A 16,518-nucleotide genomic window follows, 5' to 3' on the forward strand; every position below is an offset into this window, starting at 1 on the left:
GAAGGCTGCAAGGATCTCCGCTTCTGCTGATTTATATTAGAAATCAGTTGAAGAACCCCCATTTGGAACTGTAAGATTTCATCTTCGTCTAATTTCTCTAAAGCAGGCATGATCCCCTGAAAGAAAGATAAATGTCGATTTGGTGTTTCAGGTTTAATTCTACTTCATCTGGCTTACGGCGGTGTGTTTGTGGCCGAAAACCACCATGTGTGGCACTGGCTGCTGGTGTTGGTTGAGTCTCTGTTGTATTTTCGGGCTCATTTTCAGGAACTGAGTTTTCCCTAACAGCATCTCCAACTGGGTTACCTGGTATGACATCCTCCTGAGTGAAATTTTCTTCAGTATCCCGAGACACATACAATTTTTTTAAGAATTGCATCAGGTCATGAAACACATATTTCCTATGCTTCACTGCCCCAGCTCCAGATCTCTTGATTTCTTCTATTTTTTTTAAAGACTTTGCAAAGGAGTCTCGAATATTGCTCCATATTCTCATGACTTCTTTACCTAGAACAATATGATTCAATAACAATATAAATGTTTTTCATTTTGTAATATTTACCAAAGACCTACTGAGCAATTACTCATAGTTTACATTTGTTCTTTTCAGATATCTGGCAAGTGGGTGCACTTTTACTGATCTTCACTGTACTTATCGAATTGGAATTTCAACTGCAAATTAGAGATGTGCACTTGAAATTTTTCGGGTTTTGTGTTTTGGTTTTGGGTTCGGTTCCGCGGCCGTGTTTTGGGTTCGACCGCGTTTTGGCAAAACCTCACCGAATTTTTTTTGTCGAATTCGGGTGTGTTTTGGATTAGGGTGTTTTTTTCAAAAAACCCTAAAAAGCAGCTTAAATCATAGAATTTGGGGGTCATTTTGATCCCAAAGTATTATTAACCTCAAAAACCATAATTTCCACTCATTTTCAGTCTATTCTGAACACCTCACACCTCACAATATTATTTTTAGTCCTAAAATTTGCACCGAGGTCGCTGGATGACTAAGCTAAGCGACACAAGTGGCCGACACAAACACCTGGCCCATCTAGGAGTGGCACTGCAGTGTCACGCAGGATGGCCCTTCCAAAAAACACTCCCCAAACAGCAGCACATGACGCAAAGAAAAAAAGAGGCGCAATGAGGTAGCTGTGTGAGTAAGCTAAGCGACCCTAGTGGCCGACACAAACACCTGGCCCATCTAGGAGTGGCACTGCAGTGTCACGCAGGATGGCCCTTCCAAAAAACACTCCCCAAACAGCACATGATGCAAAGAAAAAAAGAGGCGCAATGAGGTAGCTGTGTGAGTAAGCTAAGCGACCCTAGTGGCCGACACAAACACCTGGCCCATCTAGGAGTGGCACTGCAGTGTCACGCAGGATGGCCCTTCGAAAAAACACTCCCCAAACAGCACATGACGCAAAGAAAAAAAGAGGCGCAATGAGGTAGCTGTGTGAGTAAGCTAAGCGACCCTAGTGGCCGACACAAACACCTGGCCCATCTAGGAGTGGCACTGCAGTGTCACGCAGGATGGCCCTTCCAAAAAACACTCCCCAAACAGCACATGACGCAAAGAAAAAAAGAGGCGCAATGAGGTAGCTGTGTGTGTAAGCTAAGCGACCCTAGTGGCCGACACAAACACCTGGCCCATCTAGGAGTGGCACTGCAGTGTCACGCAGGATGGCCCTTCCAAAAAACACTCCCCAAACAGCACATGACGCAAAGAAAAAAAGAGGCGCAATGAGGTAGCTGTGTGAGTAAGCTAAGCGACCCTAGTGGCCGACACAAACACCTGGCCCATCTAGGAGTGGCACTGCAGTGTCACGCAGGATGGCCCTTCAAAAAAATACTCCCCAAACAGCACATGACGCAAAGAAAAATTAAAGAAAAAAGAGGTGCAAGATGGAATTGTCCTTGGGACCTCCCACCCACCCTTATGTTGTATAAACAGGACATGCACACTTTAACCAACCCATCATTTCAGTGACAGGGTCTGCCACACGACTGTGACTGAAATGACGGGTTGGTTTGGACCCCCACCAAAAAAGAAGCAATTAATCTCTCCTTGCACAAACTGGCTCTACAGAGGCAAGATGTCCACCTCATCATCATCCTCCGATATATCACCGTGTACATCCCCCTCCTCACAGATTATCAATTCGTCCCCACTGGAATCCACCATCTCAGCTCCCTGTGTACTTTGTGGAGGCAATTCCTGCTGGTCAATGTCTCCACGGAGGAATTGATTATAATTCATTTTAATGAACATCATCTTCTCCACATTTTCTGGAAGTAACCTCGTACGCCGATTGCTGACAAGGTGAGCGGCGGCACTAAACACTCTTTCGGAGTACACACTTGTGGGAGGGCAACTTAGGTAGAATAAAGCCAGTTTGTGCAAGGGCCTCCAAATTGCCTCTTTTACCTGCCAGTATAAGTACGGACTGTCTGACGTGCCTACTTGGATGCGGTCACTCATATAATCCTCCACCATTCTTTCAATGGGGAGAGAATCATATGCAGTGCCAGTAGACGACATGTCCGTAATCGTTGGCAGGTCCTTCAGTCCGGACCAGATGTCAGCATCAGCAGTCGCTCCAGACTGCCCTGCATCACCGCCAGCGGGTGGGCTCGGAATTCTGAGCCTTTTCCTCGCACCCCCAGTTGCGGGAGAATGTGAAGGAGGAGATGTTGACAGGTCGCGTTCCGCTTGACTTGACAATTTTGTCACCAGCAGGTCTTTGAACCCCAGCAGACTTGTGTCTGCCGGAAAGAGAGATCCAAGGTAGGTTTTAAATCTAGGATCGAGCACGGTGGCCAAAATGTAGTGCTCTGATTTCAACAGATTGACCACCCGTGAATCCTTGTTAAGCGAATTAAGGGCTCCATCCACAAGTCCCACATGCCTAGCGGAATCGCTCTGTGTTAGCTCCTCCTTCAATGTCTCCAGCTTCTTCTGCAAAAGCCTGATGAGGGGAATGACCTGACTCAGGCTGGCAGTGTCTGAACTGACTTCACGTGTGGCAAGTTCAAAGGGCAGCAGAACCTTGCACAACGTTGAAATAATTCTCCACTGCGCTTGAGACAGGTGCATTCCACCTCCTATATCGTGCTCAATTGTATAGGCTTGAATGGCCTTTTGCTGCTCCTCCAACCTCTGAAGCATATATAGGGTTGAATTCCACCTCGTTACCACTTCTTGCTTCAGATGATGGCAGGGCAGGTTCAGGCGTTTTTGGTGGTGCTCCAGTCTTCTGTACGTGGTGCCTGTACGCCGAAAGTGTCCCGCAATTCTTCTGGCCACCGACAGCATCTCTTGCACGCCCCTCTCGTTTTTTAAATAATTCTGCACCACCAAATTCAAGGTATGTGCAAAACATGGGACGTGCTGGAATTTGCCCATATTTAATGCACACACAATATTGCTGGCGTTGTCCGATGCCACAAATCCACAGGAGAGTCCAATTGGGGTAAGCCATTCCGCGATGATCTTCCTCAGTTGCCGTAAGAGGTTTTCAGCTGTGTGCGTATTCTGGAAACCGGTGATACAAAGCATAGCCTGCCTAGGAAAGAGTTGGCGTTTGCGAGATGCTGCTACTGGTGCCGCCGCTGCTGTTCTTGCGGCGGGAGTCCATACATCTACCCAGTGGGCTGTCACAGTCATATAGTCCTGACCCTGCCCTGGTCCACTTGTCCACATGTCCGTGGTTAAGTTAACATTGGGTACAGCTGCATTTTTTAGGACACTGGTGAGTCTTTTTCTGAGGTCTGTGTACATTTTCGGTATCGCCTGCCTAGAGAAATGGAACCTAGATGGTATTTGGTACCGGGGACACAGTACCTCCAACAAGTCTCTAGTTGGCTCTGCAGTAATGATGGATACCGGAACCACGTTTATCACCACCCAGGATGCCAAGGCCTCAGTTATCCGCTTTGCAGCAGGTTGACTGCTGTGATATTTCATCTTCCTCGCAAAGGACTGTTGGACAGTCAATTGCTTGGTGGAAGTAGTAAAAGTGGTCTTACGACTTCCCCTCTGGGATGACCATCGACTCCCAGCAGCGCCAACAGCAGCGCCAGCAGCAGTAGGCGTTACACTCAAGGATGCATCGGAGGAATCCCAGGCAGGAGAGGACTCGTCAGAATTGCCAGTGACATGGCCTGCAGGACTATTGGCATTCCTGGGGAAGGAGGAAATTGACACTGAGGGAGTTGGTGGGGTGGTTTGCGTGAGCTTGGTTACAAGAGGAAGGGATTTACTGGTCAGTGGACTGCTTCCGCTGTCGCCCAAAGTTTTTGAACTTGTCACTGACTTATTATGAATGCGCTGCAGGTGACGTATAAGGGAGGATGTTCCGAGGTGGTTAACGTCCTTACCCCTACTTATTACAGCTTGACAAAGGCAACACACGGCTTGACAAATGTTGTCCGCATTTCTGTTGAAATACTTCCACACCGAAGAGCTGATTTTTTTGGTATTTTCACCAGGCATGTCAATGGCCCTATTCCTCCCACGGACAACAGGTGTCTCCCCGGGTGCCTGACTTAAACAAACCACCTCACCATCAGAATCCTCCTTGTCAATTTCCTCCCCAGCGCCAGCAACACCCATATCCTCCTCATCCTGGTGTACTTCAACACTGACATCTTCAATCTGACTATCAGGAACTGGACTGCGGGTGCTCCTTCCAGCACTTGCAGGGGGCGTGCAAATGGTGGAAGGTGCATGCTCTTCACGTCCAGTGTTGGGAAGGTCAGGCATCGCAACCGACACAATTGGACTCTCCTTGTGGATTTGGGATTTCGAAGAACGCACAGTTCTTTGCTGTGCTTTTGCCAGCTTGAGTCTTTTCTTTTTTCTAGCGAGAGGCTGAGTGCTTCCATCCTCATGTGAAGCTGAACCACTAGCCATGAACATAGGCCAGGGCCTCAGCCGTTCCTTGCCACTCCGTGTGGTAAATGGCATATTGGCAAGTTTACGCTTCTCCTCTGACAATTTTATTTTAGATTTTTGAGTCCTTTTTTTACTGATATTTGGTGTTTTGGATTTTACATGCTCTGTACTATGACATTGGGCATCGGCCTTGGCAGACGACGTTGCTGGCATTTCATCGTCTCGGCCATGACTAGTGGCAGCAGCTTCAGCACGAGGTGGAAGTCGATCTTGATCTTTCCCTATTTTTGGAACCTCAACATTTTTGTTCTCCATATTTTAATAGGCACAACTAAAAGGCACCTCAGGTAAACAATGGAGATGGATGGATACTAGTATACTTATGGATGGACGAGCGACTGCCGACACAGAGGTAGCTACAGCCGTGGACTACCGTACTGTGTCTGCTGCTAATATAGACTGGATGATAATGAGATAAAAATAAAAAATATATATATATCACACTAGTACTGCAGCCGGACAGGTATATATATATTATGTAATGACGGACCTGCTGGACACTGTCTGTCAGCACTGCAGACTCCTAAAGAAAGCTACTAGTATCAAGAAGATAGAAAAAAAAACCACGGGTAGGTGGTATACAATTATGGATGGACGAGCGACTGCCGACACAGAGGTAGCTACAGCCGTGGACTACCGTACTGTGTCTGCTGCTAATATAGACTGGATGATAATGAGATAAAAATAAAATATATATATATATCACACTAGTACTGCAGCCGGACAGGTATATATATATTATGTAATGACGGACCTGCTGGACACTGTCTGTCAGCACTGCAGACTCCTAAAGTAAGCTACTAGTATCAAGAAGATAGAAAAAAAAAACCACGGGTAGGTGGTATACAATTATGGATGGACCAGCGACTGCCGCCACAGAGGTAGCTACAGCCGTGGACTACCGTACTGTGTCTGCTGCTAATATAGACTGGATGATAATGAGATAAAAATAAAATATATATATATATATATATCACACTAGTACTGCAGCCGGACAGGTATATATATATTATGTAATGACGGACCTGCTGGACACTGTCTGTCAGCACTGCAGACTCCTAAAGTAAGCTACTAGTATCAAGAAGATAGAAAAAAAAAACCACGGGTAGGTGGTATACAATTATGGATGGACAAGGGACTGCCGACACAGAGGTAGCTACAGCCGTGGACTACCGTACTGTGTCTGCTGCTAATATAGACTGGATGATAATGAGATAAAAATAAAATATATATATATATCACACTAGTACTGCAGCCGGACAGGTATATATATATTATGTAATGACGGACCTGCTGGACACTGTCTGTCAGCACTGCAGACTCCTAAAGTAAGCTACTAGTATCAAGAAGATAGAAAAAAAAACCACGGGTAGGTGGTATACAATTATGGATGGACCAGCGACTGCCGACACAGAGGTAGCTACAGCCGTGGACTACCGTACTGTGTCTGCTGCTAATATAGACTGGATGATAATGAGATAAAATTAAAATATATATATATATATCACACTAGTACTGCAGCCGGACAGGTATATATATTATGTAATGACGGACCTGCTGGACACTGTCTGCAGAATGCGTTTATAAAAACACCACACGACGAGTGTTTAACTTTTTCAGGCAGACAATCACAATATACTGGTGGTCAGCAGACAATCACAATATACTGGTGGTCAGTGGTCAGTCACACTGGCAGTGGCACTCTGGCAGCAAAAGTGTGCACTGTACTTAAAATATGTACTCCTGCTATAACTGCTCCCCAGTCTCCCCCACAATTAAGCTGTGTGAGCAGTGAGCACTCAGCACAGTCAGATAATGATATACAGTATTACATATGATGCAGCACACTGGGCTGAGCACAGATATGGTATGTGACTGTGTCACACTGTGTATCGTTTTTTTTTCAGGCAGAGAATGGATTAATTAAACTGGTGGTGGTCACTGGTCACTGGTCACACTATCAGCAAGTAGTACTCCGTCCTAAGCAGACAATCACAATATACTGGTGGTCAGTGTGGTCACTGGTCAGTCACACTGGCAGTGTGGCACTCTGGCAGCAAAAGTGTGCACTGTACTTAAAATATATTATTTATTTATGTACTCCTGCTCTAACTGCTCCCCAGTCTACCCCACAATTAAGCTGTGTGAGCAGTGAGCACTCAGCACAGTCAGATATACAGTATTACATATGATGATGCAGCACACTGAGGCTGAGCACAGATATGGTATGTGACTGTGTCACACTGTGTATCGTTTTTTTTCAGGCAGAGAACGGATTAATTAAACTGGTGGTCAATGGTCACACTATCAGCAAGTAGTAGTACTCCAGTCCTAATATGCTCCCCAAAATTAGTAAATACCAAATAGTGTCTCTAACTCTCTACTCTCTTCTCTATAAACGGAGAGGACGCCAGCCACGTCCTCTCCCTATCAATCTCAATGCACGTGTGAAAATGGCGGCGACGCACGGCTCCTTATATAGAATCCGAGTCTCGCGATAGAATCCGAGCCTCGCGAGAATCCGACAGCGGGATGATGACGTTCGGGCGCGCTCGGGTTAGCCGAGCAAGGCGGGAAGGTTCGAACCTGCCTCGGACCCGTGTAAAAAGGCTGAAGTTCGGGGGGGTTCGGTTTCCGAGAAACCGAACCCGCTCATCACTACTGCAAATCAGATAATTAAAGAAGTTTGCTGAGCCATTTGGTCAGTCATGCAATCAGAATGTCTACCTACACCTACAAAAGAACACTGGCAATCGATAGCAGCTGATTTTGAGAAAAACGCAAACTTCCCACATTGCATAGGGGCATTAGATGGCAAACATATCCGACTAATTTGTCCATCCAGCAGCGGCTCGATGTACTTCAATTACAAAGATTACTATTCTGTAGTGTTAATGGCTATTGCAGACTCCAAATACCGCTTTGTCTATGTGAATATAAGAAGTTTTACTTGGTAAAGACTGCGACTCTGCTATCTGGAAAAGATCTAGTCTGTGGAGGTCAATTATAACAAACACACACCAACTGCCAGACGAGAAATGTCTACCAGGAACAGAAAGTCCTAAAGTGCCATATGTGTTTGTGGGTGACGAAGGGGTCTCTGCAGTTAGTACAACAGACAGTGGATCTTGTAAATCAACGTTGACTAATGACTAAATTGTCATCAGGATGTGAAACTGAGGCCGATTTAGACATTAAATGGAAACGTTGATCTACAAGATCTACTGTCTGTCGGACTAACTGTGCAGACCCTTGAGTGGCACCAGACTTCGTTGTGTGTGTATATAAATATATATATATATATATATATATATATATATATATATATATACATACACACACTTACAGGTAGTTCGGTACTCAAATGCACGCAAGTTACCCTGTTGTCCTGGCCTGGTCCAGCATGTGCTAGGCTTGAAAAGTGAACAATTGTAGAAGTGATGGCACTCAGAGGCTTTTGGGAACACAAAGTAATTTATTCACAAAGTAACATGAGGCAGCATATCTACGTTTAGGTGCACAACGCAACATCTTCGTGATTTATTAAACAAAGGCACAACATATAAAATACACAGATGAGCGACATTAGTATGGCAACTTAAACAATTTTAAGGTGCCAACAAATTGTGCCTAAAATACCGCACATGTTGTACAGTGACTTTGCGGGTATATAAGGTATATATGCAATACTCCGTTTGCACACATATCACTTGTTGTTGACATTGTGCATAACCAAAACCAAAACTGGGGAGCACCACGGGTCATTGATGTGAGAGGTGAACGTCATCAATCAAGGTGCGGGAGGACTGTGCGAAACACGACTGGGGCCCAGCTGACCGTAAATCTCCTGTTGTGTTTACATTTTTAGCACAGTTTAATGAAAGTACCTACAGTCAGATTTTTGACATATGCCAGGACACAGCTCCAATGTCTGTTACAAAGTAATTGGCAAATATTTGTCTGACGTTGTTTACTGTCATGCTTCCTCGTGCTGTGGGTTCACGTTGCCAATCTTCCAAGCCTGTTATTGATGTAGTGTCCTCAATCTGAAAACCATCTCTAGCCCTAACAAAATTATGGAGAATTATACAAGCCTTGACAATGTCAACGGCAAAATCGGGATTGACATTAATTGGTCTATGGAAAATTCTCCACTTATTAGTTAGAATGCCAAATGAGCATTCCACATATCTACGGGCTCTACTCAGGCGGTAGTTAAAAATTCTTTTGTCTTGGTTTGGCCCACCATAAGGTCGGAGTAGATGCTCATGAAGTGAGCACCAGAGTTCGTTGTTTATTTGTGAGGTATCTTACCTGGGAGAGCACCTGGCCAGTACGGACTTTAGTGGGAGTAACGGTGGATGTACATTATGTGTGTATATATATATATATATATATATGGGATTCGGTCAAGATGCCGCCGGCCGGAATCCCGACGGTCTAAATACAGACGCCGGAATCCAGACCGCCACAATCCCGACATATTCTACCTCCGTGGGTGTCCACGACACCCATAGAGGGAGAATATAATAGTGTGCCGAGCGTAGCGAGGCACCGTGCCCGCAGCGTGGCGAGCTAAGCTAGCCTGCAAGGGGCTGCGTTCCGCTCGCCACCCCTGTCGGGATTGTGTGGTCGGGATTCCGGCATCGGTATTTCGACCGCCGGGATTCTGGCCGGCGGAATTTAGTACTGATCCCATATATATATATATATATATATATATATACATAGTATGTTATGGTGTACATTATGGACTCATTTACTTTGAGCAGAGACAAGAGGGGAATACATTTTTAATCAGTCTTGGAACTATGGCATAGTTTGCGATCCATGTGGACTATGATTGCAAATAGTAACGTGGCGCCCGCTGCAGAGGTGGGGCAAGGTACTTTGGCCAAAGCATGGTGAGCAAAACGAGCCATGCAAGGGGATATGGTGCACGGAAGAGCCGTAATTATGTGTGTGCCAGGTGTGCCTGGCACACAGCGCAGTCGCCCTGAGGGCGCAACTGCCCACATTCCCTGAAGTCATCAGCGGCATTGTAATGAGTCAAAATGACTCACTACAAGCCGCCTGTGTGCGTGTGCTGCCGCCAGAGAGGAGCAGCTCCGGGGGCAGGGTAGGAGGAGGGGGTCTCTGGAGCTGCAGCAGCGCAGTGTAATTGTTGGTGGCGCTGCTGCAGTTGTCACTATCCTTCTGCATTATCTGGACGCCGCCACTGTGAATGCTGGGATGCGCCTCCATCATCCCAGCATTCACAGCGGCGGCGGCCAGCCAATGCGGAAGGAGAGGGACAGCTGCATGTGACGCTGCCACCAATTACATAGCGCTGCTGCTGCTCCGAAGTCCCCCTCCCTCCTCCTCCTTCTCCCCTGCCTCCGGAGCTGGCAGCACCGAGGAGCCTGACTGCCTGCCAGCGGAGAGATGGTAAGTATCCTCTATTTTGTCTATCTATCTATCTATCTATCTATCTATCTATCTATCTATCTATCTATCTATCTATCTATCTATCTCTCTATCTCTCTATCTATCTATCTATCTATCTATCTATCTATCTATCTATCTATCTATCTATCTATCTATCTATCTATATATCTCTCCTGTCTACCTAATGTGTGAAAGGTGGACTGGCTGCCGTAATGTGGAAAAAGGGAAATCCTGTCTGCCAGAATGTGTGAAAAGGGGGACTGACTGCCGTAATGTGCAAAAACAGGGATTGTCTTCCGTAATGTGTTAAAGGGGGGACTCTGGGGGTCATTCCAAGTTGTTCGCTCGCTAGCAAATTTTTGCAGCGCTGTGATCATGTTAAAACTCGGCCAAACTGCGCATGCGTATGCACCGCAATGCGCAGGCGCGTCGTACGGGTACAAAGAGGATCGGTGCTGGCCGATAGATTTAACAAAGAATCCATTTGCACAGTCGATCGCAAGGTGATTGCCAGGAAGAGGGCGTTTATGGTTGGCAACTGACCGTTTTCTGGGAGTGTTTGCAAAAACGCAGTCGTGTCCAAGCGTTTGCAGGGCGGGTGTCTGACGTCAATTCCGGGACCAAAAAGACTAAAGTGATCGCAATGGCTGAGTAAGTACAGAGCTACTCAGAAACTGCACAAACTGTTTTTGGACCACTCGGCTGCAAAGGCGTTCGCACACTTGCAAAGCGAAAATACACTCCCCCATAGGCGGAGACTATCTGATCGCAGCGCACCAAAGTTGATTTAAAAAATGTACTGAGTTCGTAAAGTACACAAACACACACATATACATATATATAGATATATATAAATCATCAAGGCAGCCGGCACTCCCCTTGCTTACATATCATCTGCTCCGGTGCCCTCCCTAGGAAAAACTTCCAATTGCAGATAGGAGAACAGGCGGCACTCAGGAGACTGTTCAAACGGTTTTCTTTATTGGAGTGATAGCGGCGGCCAGCGTGGCGTTCTGATCGGAGGGCAGGAGCGCAGGTGAGGTGAGTGAATTTGATTATTTATGTGGGGAAGGTCCTGTGAGGGTATATATTGTCTGTCTTCACTGTGTTGTACATCCCTGACGACGGGCGGAGGCCCGAAACAATTGATAAAAAGGATGTCACTCCAATAAAGAAAACCATTTGAACAGTCTCCTGAGTGCCGCCTGTTCTCCTATCTATAGATATATATATATAGATATAGATATAGATATATATAGATATAGATATATATATATAAGTGATGTGCACCTTAAATTTTTCGGGTTTTGTGTTTTGGTTTTGGGTTCGGTTCCGTGGCCGTGTTTTGGGTTCGAACGCGTTTTGGCAAAACCTCACCAAATTTTTTTTGTCGGATTCGGGTGTGTTTTGGATTCGGGTGTTTTTTTCAAAAAACCCTAAAAAACAGCTTAAATCATAGAATTTGGGGGTCATTTTGATCCCATAGTATTATTAACCTCAATAACCATAATTTCCACTCATTTTCAGTCTATTCTGAACACCTCACACCTCACAATATTATTTTTAGTCCTAAAATTTGCACAGAGGTCGCTGGATGGCTAAGCTAAGCGACACAAGTGGCCGACACAAACACCTGGCCCATCTAGGAGTGGCACTGCAGTGTCAGGCAGGATGGCACTTCAAAAAAATAGTCCCCAAACAGCACATGATGCAAAGAAAAAAAGAGGCGCACCAAGGTCGCTGTGTGACTAAGCTAAGCGACACAAGTGGCCGACACAAACACCTGGCCCATCTAGGAGTGGCACTGCAGTGTCAGACAGGATGGCACTTAAAAAAATAGTCCCCAAACAGCACATGATGCAAAGAAAAAAAGAGCTGCACCAAAGTCGTTGTGTTACTAAGCTAAGTGACCCAAGTGGCCGACACAAACACCTGGCCCATCTAGGAGTGGCACTGCAGTGTCACGCAGGATGGCCCTTCCAAAAAATACTCCCCAAACAGCACATGACGCAAAGAAAAAAAGAGGCGCAATGAGGTAGCTGTGTGACGACTAAGCTAAGCGACCCTAGTGGCCGACACAAACACCTGGCCCATCTAGGAGTGGCACTGCAGTGTCAGACAGGATGGCACTTAAAAAAATAGTCCCCAAACAGCACATGATGCAAAGAAAAAAAGAGCTGCACCAAAGTCGTTGTGTGACTAAGCTAAGCGACCCAAGTGGCCGACACAAACACCTGGCCCATCTAGGAGTGTCACTGCAGTGTCACGCAGGATGGCCCTTCCAAAAAATACTCCCCAAACAGCACATGATGCAAAGAAAAAAAGAGGCGCAATGAGGTAGCTGTGTGACGACTAAGCTAAGCGACCCTAGTGGCCGACACAAACACCTGGCCCATCTAGGAGTGGCACTGCTGTGTCAGACAGGATGGCACTTAAAAAAATAGTCCCCAAACAGCACATGATGCAAAGAAAAAAAGAGCTGCACCAAAGTCGTTGTGTGACTAAGCTAAGCGACCCAAGTGGCCGACACAAACACCTGGCCCATCTAGGAGTGGCACTGCAGTGTCAGGCAGGATGGCACTTCAAAAAAATAGTCCCCAAACAGCACATGATGCAAAGAAAAAAAGAGGCGCACCAAGGTCGCTGTGTGACTAAGCTAAGCGACACAAGTGGCCGACACAAACACCTGGCCCATCTAGTAGTGGCACTGCAGTGTCAGACAGGATGGCACTTAAAAAAATAGTCCCCAAACAGCACATGATGCAAAGAAAAAAAGAGCTGCACCAAAGTCGTTGTGTTACTAAGCTAAGCGACCCAAGTGGCCGACACAAACACCTGGCCCATCTAGGAGTGGCACTGCAGTGTCACGCAGGATGGCCCTTCCAAAAAATACTCCCCAAACAGCACATGACGCAAAGAAAAAAAGAGGCGCAATGAGGTAGCTGTGTGACGACTAAGCTAAGCGACCCTAGTGGCCGACACAAACACCTGGCCCATCTAGGAGTGGCACTGCAGTGTCAGACAGGATGGCACTTAAAAAAATAGTCCCCAAACAGCATATGATGCATAGAAAAAAAGAGCTGCACCAAAGTCATTGTGTGACTAAGCTAAGCGACCCAAGTGGCCGACACAAACACCTGGCCCATCTAGGAGTGGCACTGCAGTGTCACGCAGGATGGCCCTTCCAAAAAATACTCCCCAAACAGCACATGACGCAAAGAAAAATGAAAGAAAAAAGAGGTGCAAGATGGAATTGTCCTTGGGACCTCCCACCCACCCTTATGTTGTAAAAACAGGACATGCACACTTTAACAAACCCATCATTTCAGCGACAGAGTCTGCCACACGACTGTGACTGAAATGACTGGTTGGTTTGGGCCCCCACCAAAAAAGAAGCAATCAATCTCTCCTTGCACAAACTGGCTCTACAGAGGCAAGATGTCCACCTCATCATCATCGTCCGATTCATCACCCCTTTCACTGTGTACATCCCCCTCCTCACAGATTATTAATTCGTCCCCACTGGAATCCACCATCTCAGGTCCCCGTGTACTTTCTGGAGGCACTTGCTACTGGTGAATGTCTCCACGGAGGAATTGATTATAATTCATTTTAATGAACATCATCTTCTCCACATTTTCTGGAAGTAACCTCGTACTCCGATTGCTGACAAGGTGAGCGGCGGCACTAAACAGTCTTTCGGAGTACACACTGGAGGGAGGGCAACTTAGGTAGAATAAAGCCAGTTTGTGCAAGGGCCTCCAAATTGCCTCTTTTTCCTGCCAGTATACGTACGGACTGTCTGACGTGCCTACTTGGATGCGGTCACTCATATAATCCTCCACCATTCTTTCAATGGTGAGAGAATCATATGCAGTGACAGTAGACGACATGTCAGTAATCGTTGGCAGGTCCTTCAGTCCAGACCAGATGTCAGCATCAGCAGTCGCTCCAGACTGCCCTGCATCACCGCCAGCGGGTGGGCTCGGAATTCGTAGCCTTTTCCTCGCACCCCCAGTTGCGGGAGAATGTGAAGGAGGAGATGTTGACGGGTCGCGTTCCGCTTGACTTGACAATTTTCTCACCAGCAGTTCTTTGAACCTCTGCAGACTTGTGTCTGCCGGAAAGAGAGATCCAACGTAGGTTTTAAATCTAGGATCGAGCACGGTGGCCAAAATGTAGTGCTCTAATTTCAACAGATTGACCACCCGTGAATCCTGGTTAAGCGAATGAAGGGCTCCATACACAAGTCCCACATGCCTAGCGGAATCGCTCTATTTTAGCTCCTCCTTCAATGCCTCCAGCTTCTTCTGCAAAAGCCTGATGAGGGGAATGACCTGACTCAGGCTGGCAGTGTCTGAACTGACTTCACGTGTGGCAAGTTCAAAATGTTGCAGAACCTTGCACAACGTTGAAATCATTCTCCACTGCGCTTGAGACAGGTGCATTCCACCTCCTTTGCCTATATCGTGGCCAGATGTATAGGCTTGAATGGCCTTTTGCTGCTCCTCCATCCTCTGAAGCATATAGAGGGTTGAATTCCACCTCGTTACCACCTCTTGCTTCAGATGATGGCAGGGCAGGTTCAGGTGTTTTTGGTGGTGCTCCAGTCTTCTGTACGCGGTGCCTGTACGCCGAAAGTGGCCCGCAATTCTTCTGGCCACCGACAGCATCTCTTGCACGCCCCTGTCATTTTTTAAATAATTCTGCACCACCAAATTCAAGGTATGTGCAAAACATGGGACGTGCTGGAATTTGCCCAGATGTAATGCACGCACAATATTGCTGGCATTGTCCGATGCCACAAATCCCCAGGAGAGTCCAATTGGGGTAAGCCATTCTGCGATGATCTTCCTCAGTTGCCGTAAGAGGTTTTCAGCTGTGTGCGTATTCTGGAAAGTGGTGATACAAAGCGTAGCCTGCCTAGGAACGAGTTGGCGTTTGCGAGATGCTGCTACTGGTGCCGCCGCTGCTGTTCTTGCAGCGGGAGGCAATACATCTACCCAGTGGGCTGTCACTGTCATGTAGTCCTTAGTCTGCCCTGCTCCACTTGTCCACATGTCCGTGGTTAAGTGGACATTGGGTACAACTGAATTTTTTAGGACACTGGTGAGTCTTTTTCTGACGTCCATGTACATTCTCGGTATCGCCTGCCTAGAGAAGTGGAACCTAGATGGTATTTGGTAACGGGGGCACACTCAAGCAATTGTCTAGTTCCCTGTGAACTAACGGCGGATACTGGACGCACGTCTAATACCAACATAGTTGTCAAGGCCTCAGTTATCCGCTTTGCAACAGGATGACTGCTGTGATATTTCATCTTCCTCGCAAAGGACTGTTGGACAGTCAATTGCTTACTGGAAGTAGTACAAGTGGTCTTCCGACTTCCCCTCTGGGATGACCATCGACTCCCAGCAGCAACAACAGCAGCGCCAGCAGCAGTAGGCGTTACACTCAAGGATGCATCGGAGGAATCCCAGGCAGGAGAGGACTCGTCAGACTTGCCAGTGACATGGCCTGCAGGACTATTGGCTTTCCTGGGTAAGGAGGAAATTGACACTGAAGGAGTTGGTGGTGTGGTTTGCGCGAGCTTGGTTACAAGAGGAAGGGATTTACTGGTCAGTGGACTGCTTCCGCTGTCGCCCAAAGTTTTTGAACTTGTCACTGACTTATTATGAATGCGCTGCAGGTGACGTATAAGGGAGTATGTTCCGAGGTGGTTAACGTCCTTACCCCTACTTATTACAGCTTGACAAAGGCAACACACGGCTTGACACCAGTTGTCCGCATTTCTGTTGAAATAATTCCACACTGAAAAGCTGATTTTTTTTGTATTTTGACCAGGCATGTCAATGGCCATATTCCTCCCACGGACAACAGGTGTCTCCCCGGGTGCCTGACTTAAACAAACCACCTCACCATCAGAATCCTCCTTGTCAATTTCCTCCCCAGCGCCAGCAACACCCATATCCTCATCCTGGTGTACTTCAACAGTGACATCTTCAATTTGACTATCAGGAACTGGACTGCGGGTGCTCCTTCCAGCACTTGCAGGGGGCGTGCAAATGGTGGAAGGCGCAAGCTCTTCCCGTCCAGTGTTGGGAAGGTCAGGCATCGCAACCGACACAATTGGACTCTCC

Source organism: Pseudophryne corroboree, chromosome 1, assembly GCF_028390025.1.
Source record: "Pseudophryne corroboree isolate aPseCor3 chromosome 1, aPseCor3.hap2, whole genome shotgun sequence".
Classification (NCBI taxonomy): Eukaryota; Metazoa; Chordata; class Amphibia; order Anura; family Myobatrachidae; genus Pseudophryne; species Pseudophryne corroboree.